General features: G+C 35.8%; 1 protein-coding gene across 3 annotated transcripts in view; it reads right to left on the minus strand.

Moving 5' to 3' along the window:
* The window catches only part of INPP4B (inositol polyphosphate-4-phosphatase type II B), an 837,221-nt gene extending 826,841 nt beyond the window's left edge, over positions 1-10,380 (minus strand). For all 3 annotated transcript variants that reach the window (XM_003257752.4, XM_030816186.1, XM_030816183.1), the window contains exon 1: positions 10,024-10,380. The gene's annotated coding sequence lies outside the window, so the exon portion shown is untranslated. The remainder of the gene's footprint in view (positions 1-10,023) is intronic.
* Positions 10,381-10,987: the final 607 nt, after the last annotated feature.

A 10,987-nucleotide genomic window follows, 5' to 3' on the forward strand; every position in this document is an offset into this window, starting at 1 on the left:
GCCTGTAATCCCAGCACTTTGGGAGGCCGAGGCAGGTGGATCACTTGAGGTCAGGAGTTCGTAACCAGCCTCACCAACATGGTGAAACCCTGCCTGTACTAAAAATACAAAAATCAGCTGGGCGTGGTAGCACGTGCCTGTAATCCCAGCTACTTGGGAGGAGAATCACTCAAACCCTGGAGGCGGAGTTTGCAGTGAGCTCAGATTGCTCCACTGCACTCCAGCATGGACGACAAGAGGGAAACTCAGTCTCAAAGATAATAATAATAATAATAATAATAATAATAATAATAATAATAGGAAAACCAAGGTCTCAATATGCAAACAGTTTAAAGATATGAATTAGCATTACAAAATGAAGTACAAATAAAAATACACATTTCAAAAATGTTCAATCTCAAACAATAGTAGAAGAATATAGTACTTTTTTTATTTGTATAAATTTAAGAAGTACAAATACAGTCTTGTTACATGGATATATTGCATAGTACTTTAAAGCCTAGACTTCTGAGTAAAATCAATCTTGGTCCAAGACCCAGTTCTACCACTTACCTGCTGTGTGATCTTGGGTAAGTCACTTAACCTCAAAAAATAAGTTTTCGAACATTTAAAATAGAAGTGAAAATATTGTCCTCCCTTTATGTTGCTGCAAAGAGTAAGTGAGATAATATAAAGGTTTTGCATGGTAAATTGTCTATAAGAGGGGCTCAATAAATTTTAGCTTTTGTTGTTGTTGTTGTTACAATCACATTCACCTATCCAATTAACAAACTTTAAAAAAAATCCTTCAATACTGGTGAGGATGGCAAAATGACTTATATCTTCCAGAAAGAATGAAATGAATGCAAGCTTTCTGGAAAGCAATTTGGTAATATGTATAAGTCACTTTTAAAAGTTTCATACCCTTTATCCAGCATATCACATCTAGGAATCACTCCTAAGAAAAACAATGAGAAAAATAGACAAGGAATATAAAAAAAATGAGATCATACAGAAAATATCCATCGCAGTGTGATAGCAAAAATATTACCAATAATCTTAAGGTCTAAGTTGAGAGGGAAGGCTAAACAATTGATAACAATTCATAGGCCTAATTATTAAACAGCAATGAAAAGTTAGACAAGTGCTTACAGCCAGGGGAAAGTGGTAGCTTTTTTTTTTTTTAAGTATTTATTGCTGTGAACCAGAACAGAGCTTATCACAGTACCTGGCAAATAGTAAGACTCAATCAATAATTCAGTTGAATTGATCTATAGAATTCTAAGTGAAAAAAAGCAGGCATTCATTTTTCACACACATACACATAATATATCTCAACTTATATAAAAGAATGACAAAAACTCTACAAGTAAATATGATATAATTCTAACAATATTATCTTTTGATGATTTTTTTTCTGACTCTTTAGGCTTTTCTCTACTTGCCATTTTTTTTTCCTGTGGAGACTTAGTACATTTATAATCAGAAAAATAGTGAGTAGGAAAAAAAAGAAAGAAATCCTAGAAATTGAGTAGAAGCCAACTGTATCAATTATTTCTCATTCCACTAATCTGAGTGTATACTATTCTTTACTCCTGCCCAAAATATAAAATGGGAAAAAGGATATGAATAGCATGAATAAATTGGGAGGCAGTCTTTAAAACATACCCTATGGAAAAAATATTGCAGTAAATTTCAAAAAAAGTCAAAAAAGTATGTATCTAATATTAATAAAATTATACATATGCTTTGCTCCCTATATAATTTGCAAGTATAAAAAACACACCATGGCATAAACCCTTTAGGTACAAATTACAAATTTTTTTACAATGGAATTGTATTTGCTTTTAGATGCTTAATGTCACAAAGATTCATACATAGTGTTATCATCAATTTTTTAAAATCTGAAAAAATTCTATTCATTTAAAATTTCAACTCTATACAATATCCAAAAGGTGTATTTCAGGAGATCCATGACATTCTCCAAGGGGAGAACCAAACAATTTCTCAGATTCCCCAATTCTCACACTCACCACAGACTGCCCTAGAAAGTGACAGAATATGTCAACCAGTGCATCAAGTTACATGAGGGTGTGGCTGCCAGGCCACTGGCTGGACTCACTCTGAAAGTTCAGAGTTCATCCAAAAGGATGTGACTTAAATTCACACCTCAGTAAAATTATAGCTTACTATATGTCATGTACCTTTAAAGATGATGGTAAAACCTTGACTTATGAAAAGCTAAGTTCTCATATTCCATGGGGCTGCTGTATCTACAATGTCTGCCACTTATAAAAGTAAAACTTTGGCTGGGTCTGGTAGGCTCATGCCTGTAGTCCCATCACTTTTGGAGGCTAAGGCGGGTGAATAACCTGAGGTCAGGAGTTCGAGACCAGCCTGACTAACATGGTAAAACCCCATCTCTACTAAAAATACAAAAATTAGTCTGGCATGGTAGTATGCACCTGTAATCCCAGCTACCCAGGAGGCTGAGGCAGGAGAATCACCGGAACCCGGGAGGCAGAGGCTGCACTCCAGCCTGGGTGACAGAGCAAGACTCCATCTCAAAAAAAAAAAAAAAAATGACATGGAACATAAACTGAAGTCTATATCTCAATCATGTAACAAATTCAAGTACTTAATTTACCTAATGCCAAGAGTTTGGACTTTTAAAGTAAAATATGTAGCGTTTTTACTATAGTAATTATTTTTTAAATTTTCATTTGTATGATAACTATATTTATAAATAACTGCTTTGCAAGTGTGTTTCTTTTGATGTAACTTCTAAGGTTTGCTTCCAAAAACTCCTAAGAGGGAAAATGTGAGTGGGATTGTAAATGAAATGAGAATGGCCACAATTTGACAATTATTGAAACTGGCTGATGGGTATGTGGGAGTGCATTGTACTACTCTTATTTTCTACCTTTGAAATGTTACATAATAAAAAGCTTTTAAAAAAAAGGAAATGCATTTCTTAATTATGCCAATTTGGGTTCATTAACTTAATTTCTTTGTTCTCCATTCTTACAATAGCCACATCCAGTGAACATGGTTGAAATGTCCACCACATTGATCCTGAGGACATTCCAACCAGACACTTAAACAATACAGAGATCGCATTCTGATACACAGATGACAGAATAAATTAATTTACTCTGCTATGGCCCATAATTTAATTTTTCAGCCAAAGGCAGGGGTGTATATATCCAGATTAACCAAGATGAAATTGTAAAACAAGTTTCAGCTGTCATTGTAACCAATAAATTATAGTACTAAATGGCTGATTCAATTTGGTCATTGGTGACCGGGTCATCACTATAACAGAGGACATTAGGGGATCTGCTGAAGCGTCATTGAGGTAATTTGCACTTTTTTTGCATTCTTCCAGGGGCAATGCAACAGAAAAAAATTAATAATTATAGTCCTTGACTCCTAGAAAAAAAGAATTTGCTCAGCAGATGCTGTGAGGGGATTGGGATTAAAAATGCAAACGGTTAATACAGTATCTATTTTAGAATAATCATAAGGGTTTTTTGCTATCATGTTCATTTAATTTTCTTTTTTCCTTTCTCTTACCCAGACACAAACAGAATTTTAGCATATTTAATTTAATTAATTCCTAACAGTTCCTCACATACGCAGATCTCACATAAAAGCAGAGTGTGATAAATATTACAATCAAATCTTTAAAGTATTACTCATAATAGATTTTCTGAATATACTACTAAGAATTTAGGTGCCTGTTGACTTTAACTTTATTAACTCACTGTGATATAAATAAATTATGTTTAAAAGAAAAGTTTTAAAAAATGAATATATTGCACTTAAAATGACTCAAGGTTTCTAAGCATTGCACACTGCCACCTAGTGCTAAATGTGTCTTTAACACCAAATGCACAATGGATGTCTTCAACAAAGTGGAAATGCTATATTTTAAACCAAATTTATTCAGAACAACAGGTCTAAAATAATTTATTCATAATTCCTTCAAAATAACCATGCTATTGGAAATAAATGCAATGACATATACCATAAAATCACACCCATCTCAAATTAAAATTTAAAAGATCTGAGTGGATTAGTTAGTATAAAAAACTGCAAGTTTTGTTAATAAGGACATCCTCTCTTTCTAAAAACAAAGTGATTTGCAGGTTTTGTTAATGAAGACAAGAAATTTTTACTTTTTTTAAAAAAAGTGATTTTTAACTACTGTGCATCAACTATGCAGCTATTCTCTTATGAATGTGATGTATGCTAATCTCTAAGTGGAATATGTGGTTATCTAGCAAGTTTCGCCTAAGAAGATGTTGAAAAAGACATCATGGAGTGTTAACTGATCACTAACAGTACTTGAAAGCTTCTTTGGAGATAGCCATAATCTCCATGCACCTATAGGTTCTAACTTCAATTAAAGATCCCACTGGTTTTTACTCCTACTTTCTTTTTTATTTTCCCAGCATTGAATAGTTTTTGTGTTTTGGTTTTTCTAATGGCTAGAGCTCATCTCTGATCTTTTGGCTAAGAAAGCAAAGCCCCATGAAAATGAATGAGAACCATTTTGAAAGAACTAAAGGAAAGATTGCTATTGATGGTCAGGGAGTATATTCTATTTGATTCATTGTATTCTAAAATGGTAGTTCCCAAGTCTGATCTACTTAATGCACTATAACTATCTATTTTAAGAACTAAGGTGAAAGGTGAAAAGCTCATATTTCTGTCAAATTTTTCATAGTAAAAAATATTAAGATGATTCCCTGTAAATCATTGTTGCTTAACATTTAAAAACTCACACTCTATTTTGAGAAACATAAAAATCTCGAAGTTCTCCTTCAAAGCTATTTAAAATATATAAATAAATGATCTATTATAAACAACTAGTAAATGAAAATTTTTAAAAATTATATTTTTCTTTGGATCTTGGAAGATGCTTTACATTGATGTTGTTACTCCAATCATTAGAAGCCAGCATGACAATTAAAGTTGTCTGTGTATCTCACAAACTTTTCTATCCTTGTAAAACAACAAAGAAAAACATTGAGTAATTTCACCATTGTTTGTTGCATTGCTTTATTTTCATAACCAGAAGAGCATGTAAAGATAGATAGACATAGATAGATAGATAGATAGATAGATAGATAGATGATAGATAGATAGATAGATAGATAGATAGATAGATAGATAGATAGATAGATAGATGATAGATAGATAGATGGATGCTCGCCTTTTAAGGGAGGAGATGTTGCCTTCATTCCCTTGAATATTATTGATTTAGATAATTCCCAAAGAAATGTATAACCAAAACCACATGATTTGAAAAACTTCTCAAAATTTCCTTTAATCAGTTTAAACAAATTACTTTAATTTGTTTAATTTGTTTACAAAATTTCCTTTAATCAGTTTAAACAAATTACTGCCAATTCTATTTCACTTAGTTCTTCATAGGGCTATTTAAAATCAGGACACCAAGTTGGCATGGCTGCCTAATACAGAAGATAGAATTTACTCAAAATATTGCAACTCAAGAAACTCAGTTTGAAATATATTATTTAAGGACATATACTGTATTGAAATCCAATTCACATCATGCTGGAATGACATCTATTATAATAGCTAATGTTTGGTGAAATTACACAGTCCATTGAAAAAAATCTAAAGTTCTAGCTCCTAGATATTCCATTGGCCTTATGGTATACCACTGATAGCAAGATACTTCCAAGAAATAAGAAATAAGATAGTGAGTACAACTGTGCCTTATATAAAAAACTATTATATATTATAATATATTATATATTATAAGTATAAAATATATATAATACACACATGTATATATAATATATACAATTATACATATAATATATACAATATCTATTATATATAATAGATATTAGATATATATTAGATATCTAATATATCTAATATATCTAATATCTATTATATAATAGATATTATATATTATAATATATACATATTTTATATATATTATATTATATATATTATATACAATATCTATTATATATAATATATAAATTATATAACAGATATTGTACATATTATATGTATAATATAAAATACATTTATATATAATAATCCCAACATAATATAATATTAATATAATATTTATATATTAATATGATATTAATATATAATATAGTTATATATAATTATTATATATAATTATATATAATAATCCTAACATAATATAACATAATATAATATATAATATATAAATATAAATATAATATATTTATATAATAATCCTAACATAATATACTGATATATAAATATTTATATATCATATATAAATTATGATATATAAATATATATGATTATAGATATTTATCTATAATATAGATATATAATCTATATATAATCAATATATATGATTATATATAATTATATATAAATATATAATTAATGGAAAATCATTAAGCTTAGGGAAAAGCCAGATATTTGTTCTAAATTGTGCAAATTGAAAGTTTCTGAAACCTTGGAGTATCTTCTAGGATAAGTACTATAAATCCCCAGATGGGTAACAAAGTTATATATCTATATATAATTCTATATATATTGATTATATATCTATATATATAGATATATAATCAATATATATATCAGTATATATAATTCTATATATATTATATATCTATATATAATTCTATATATATTGATTATATATCTATATATAATATAGATATAATATATAGATATATAATCAATATATATAGAATTATATATAGATATATAATCAATATATATAGAATTATATATACTATATATAATATACTGGACATATATAAATATATATATAAATTATACATAATATAGTCCATAAAATTTCCTGAACATTTTAAATGCTTCTTTTAATCTACAAGGTAGTGAAAATATATTTAGAAAAATAAACTAACACAGCTTGATTCAAGTGACCATTGTGCCTGAGACTGAAAGAGTAATTAAAATTTTTGCACGTATCTTAATGTCTTTTCTAGGTATATACTGATCTTTTCTAGGTATATACTGCTCTAAAGTTTTAGAACACAAAGACTATATGTACCTTGCACAACAAAATTCAATCATAGCATCATCATTTGGATTTATCTAAAAATAAATGTTCAAACTAAAATTATTTGTTTAATAATCTCATTTCTGAAGCCTAAATATTATAGTACATATGATTAGAGTATGCTCTAAAGAGCTCTCTAATCAAAAGTTTCTAACTCAACATTTTTTAAAAGTATTAACAAAGTGGCCTATGGAAAAGATTCCTTAAGGCTTTAGAAAGATATACAGGGCATGTTGAAAAACTAAGGTACATAATACAGAAGAGACTCATACAGCTTTCACCTGAACATTTAACTTGAGATTATTTAAAACAGGGCATTTCTATCTATTAAAATCCCCATAGTTGTGAAAGACAAGAATTTATTTTATAAAGATTAGGTATGATATTTGTATACCTAATATTAGTACTACTGGGCATTACTCACTATGAAATAAGAAATGTAATAGATATTCAGTAAGCATTTTACTCACTAATTATGATTCCATAATTTCTTTAACTTTTTGTTCTCAGATGTCAAATACTTACCCAGAAACTGCCACTCATTTGGTTGCTATGAGTTTTAAGATCAGTTGGCAGGTTTTTTTTTCTGTCTTTCAGAGAATTGTCATCTTGGGTTCTGCCTCAAGGTAGTGAAAGTTAACTTTGTTACCCATCTGGGGATTTATAGTACTTATCCTAGAAGATACTCCAAGGTTTCAGAAAGGAATTAATTACTTTCAATTTGCACAATTTAGAACAAATATCTGGCTTTTCCCTAAGCTTAATGATTTTCCATTTCACACAACTAAAATATAATAGCATTATTTTATAATCAAGTTTAACTGATGAGTCTATGATATTAGAGCCATTTAGTATTTTGACAAAAATCTTATGAGACATGAAGTCATTCAATTTGCAGCCCCGAACTGAAGCTCAAACACAACATTTTAAAAGTATTTTCTGCCTATACCTTTGACTGCATGCTACTTTAAATAGAGGGACAAGACTAAATGGTCTATCTGGTTGTTCTTATACTTTATAAAGAGTCAAAAGCAAATTTGAGTTATAAATATGCACATCATAATGATCATTATTTTATCACAAATAAATATTGATATGCTTAATCAAAGAGAATACTCTCCTAGAATAAGAGCAGTATTTCAATCTGCAAACATGTTTCTTAATGACACTGAGCATTTAGCCTATCTTCACACACACATTTCATAACCTTTCAAGGACAATCTTCTAAATCACATTTTAAGGAAATACACTGAAAAAGCAGTCCATTTTGCAATAGCATTTTACATTACTACAAATTCATGAGGTTCAACCTTCAATGCCCATGTACCTTTCACAAAACTATTGATCATTTCCTATCAATGCTTTACAGGATTATATCACAAAGGAACACATAATGCATGTATATGCATCAATGCATAAAGGAGAGGATGCATTTCTTTGTATACTATGTGAACTGACAATGCCCACTTGCCCAGTCCTTGCTTTACTCAACTTCTTACACATCATCAGCCAGCTGCCCTGTTGATGATTCCTTGCAGCTTATATGCTGCTTTATCATTGAGTCAGATTACTACCATTTCTGGTCCAGAACTCATTAAGAAAATTCCTTTTTCAAGCAAGGTCTTTGAAATGTAGTTGTACACCTATAGAAGAACTATCTGGAGCTCATCTTAAGAGAGAGAAGATGAATTTATCCTCTGTCTTTAGGCTTTTACTGACAGAGCCACACCTTTATAAACAAGTTCTGTCTGTCATACTGACAGGAAGGAGATATGCAAAATGTAACATCTGGAGTCATAAAATGTAGTGACCTCAAATAACATTCTAGACAGAGAAAGGAAAACTAGTTCTGGTTAGGGAGAAGATAAAAGAGGAAAAGGAGCAAATTTACATCATTAAAACAAGAGTAATAGAAAACCCTACCGGGTTTTTCCAGTAAGTTTTGTGCAGCAGCAGCAACAACCTAATCAATATGTGCTTCCTCACTCTCTTGTCCCCCAAAGAGAAACTGCTGGGTCCCTCTCCACCGCCTCCCCAGGAGCAGAAACTACTGCCCCCAAGTAAGGGAGAATTCAGAAGCGTGGGGAGGGGGAAAAACAGGTATATGTGGTTCTAGCATCCTCATCTTCATATCAGCTACCAGCCTGAAAGTACATTCAGGAACCAGGCTCCCAGACATTCCCCGGCCCTGGGCCCTGCCGGAGTGCCAGAGAGCTTGAGGAGCCTGCAGCATAGTTCTCAGACCCGAAACAATGACCTCCCCGCTCCAAACCCAGGCACTCTCGCGCCAAGGCCCTAACCTCTCAGCGAAACCTCTTTGGGGTAGGACAAGAGATGTTGCCTGATGGCCGAGAGAAGACATGCCAGGCTTCTCTGCCAGAATGAGCTGTTGAGGGTAGAATGAAGGTGGTCAAGGAGATGGGCTCTTTATTTTTAAAACAAAAAACAAGGCAACCGGGACCACCAACATCAGTCATCCTCACTCCCCACCACTGCCTCTATTTCTTAAGGACTTCTTCGGAGGCCGGCGGCGGCGGCGGCAGCTTGTGATCATCAGGATTGGGAGTGAGGGCGAGTGCCCGGGCCAACCTCAGCGTCTCTCAGGGACAGCGCAGGTGGGCGCAGCCTTGGAAGGTCAGCGAGGCCAGAGCTCAGAGTTCCACGGGGGCCCGGAGAGTGTGAGTGAGAATGCGAACACGCGCGCGCGCCAGGCAGAGGGGCGCTCGACGAGAGGGTAGGCGCGGTCACAGGGGTACCCCAGCAGCCGAGGAGAGACGGCACACCCCACCCTTTAAGCTAAAGAGCTGGAGGGGTGATGGAGGCTGCAAGACTGAGAAACTTGATGCAAAACAGACAGGCTCCCCCCTCCAAGACGTGCCGCCACGCTCTCAGACACGCTCCCTCGCCTCCCGGATTACCCACCATCAGCCACCCCACCCTGCAAAATTCCCCACCGAGCCCTAGGATCCCAGGCGGGTAATTACCTCTCCCGGAGGCGGAGTGGGGGGCGGCAGCAGCAGCAGACACTTTTAGCCTGAGTTTCCTGCGTTCGCTTGTGAGCGTGTGAGCGTGTGCGCGCCCAGGAGGAGCTGTAACCTGCTATTTATAGACCGAAGCCTCAGCACCCGGGGCTGAGAACCCGGAGGAAACTAGCAGGCGGCGGCGACGGCGCAGGGCGCGGGCCGCGGCTTCTCGAGGCTCCAGCAGCTCCCCCAGCCTCTGGCTTCGGCCACGCTCCCTGCTCGCTCCTCGCCTACCAGCCCCGCGCGCGCCCCAGAGAAGTTGTCACCAGCGCGGCTGGCTCTCCGGCTGCTCACACGCCCCCTGGCACAATTGCTACTTTCTTCCACCCCAACCCCCACCCTCCCCGCTCCTCTTCCTCCTCCTCTGCTCTCTCCAAGCGGTCTCCTCCCAATGTCACCAGCGACCCAGAAGAGGCGGCCGCGGCAGCGACAGTCGCGCAACTGGCGCTGCTCGCTTCCCGCTACTGATAGAGCGGAGATGGTGGCCCGGCTACCCACCCCGAAATTACCACGCTGGCTCCGTGTGCTCACACCCCGCACCCCGACCCCTTTCTGCGGCCCCTCTGGCCCGCTGGGTCGGCCATTCAGACTGGGCTGTGGGATCACCACTACCGCGGCGAGGGGGAACCCGAGGCCGCCACGCTGCTGCGGGGGCAGGAGAAACCACAGAGAAAGAACCTGCGGGAGGAAGAAAGCGCCCCAGACCCCGGCCTATGGCAGCGCAGTCCCTAGACCGAGGGTTTTTTGAAGGGGCTTGGGATCCCTGCTGTCACTGCCTGCGTCTAGGCATCCATTCACGCCTGCTGGACCCCGGTCTGCAGCCGCGCTGGGACCCCTGTCTCTTGCCCCTCCTCCCCCTTGCCCCGGGCGGAGGTCGGGCTGAAGAGACCAACTCAGAGCAGCCCTCGGCCATCCACCGCCAGTC

This window comes from Nomascus leucogenys, chromosome 7b (assembly GCF_006542625.1).
Source record: "Nomascus leucogenys isolate Asia chromosome 7b, Asia_NLE_v1, whole genome shotgun sequence".
Classification (NCBI taxonomy): domain Eukaryota; kingdom Metazoa; phylum Chordata; class Mammalia; order Primates; family Hylobatidae; genus Nomascus; species Nomascus leucogenys.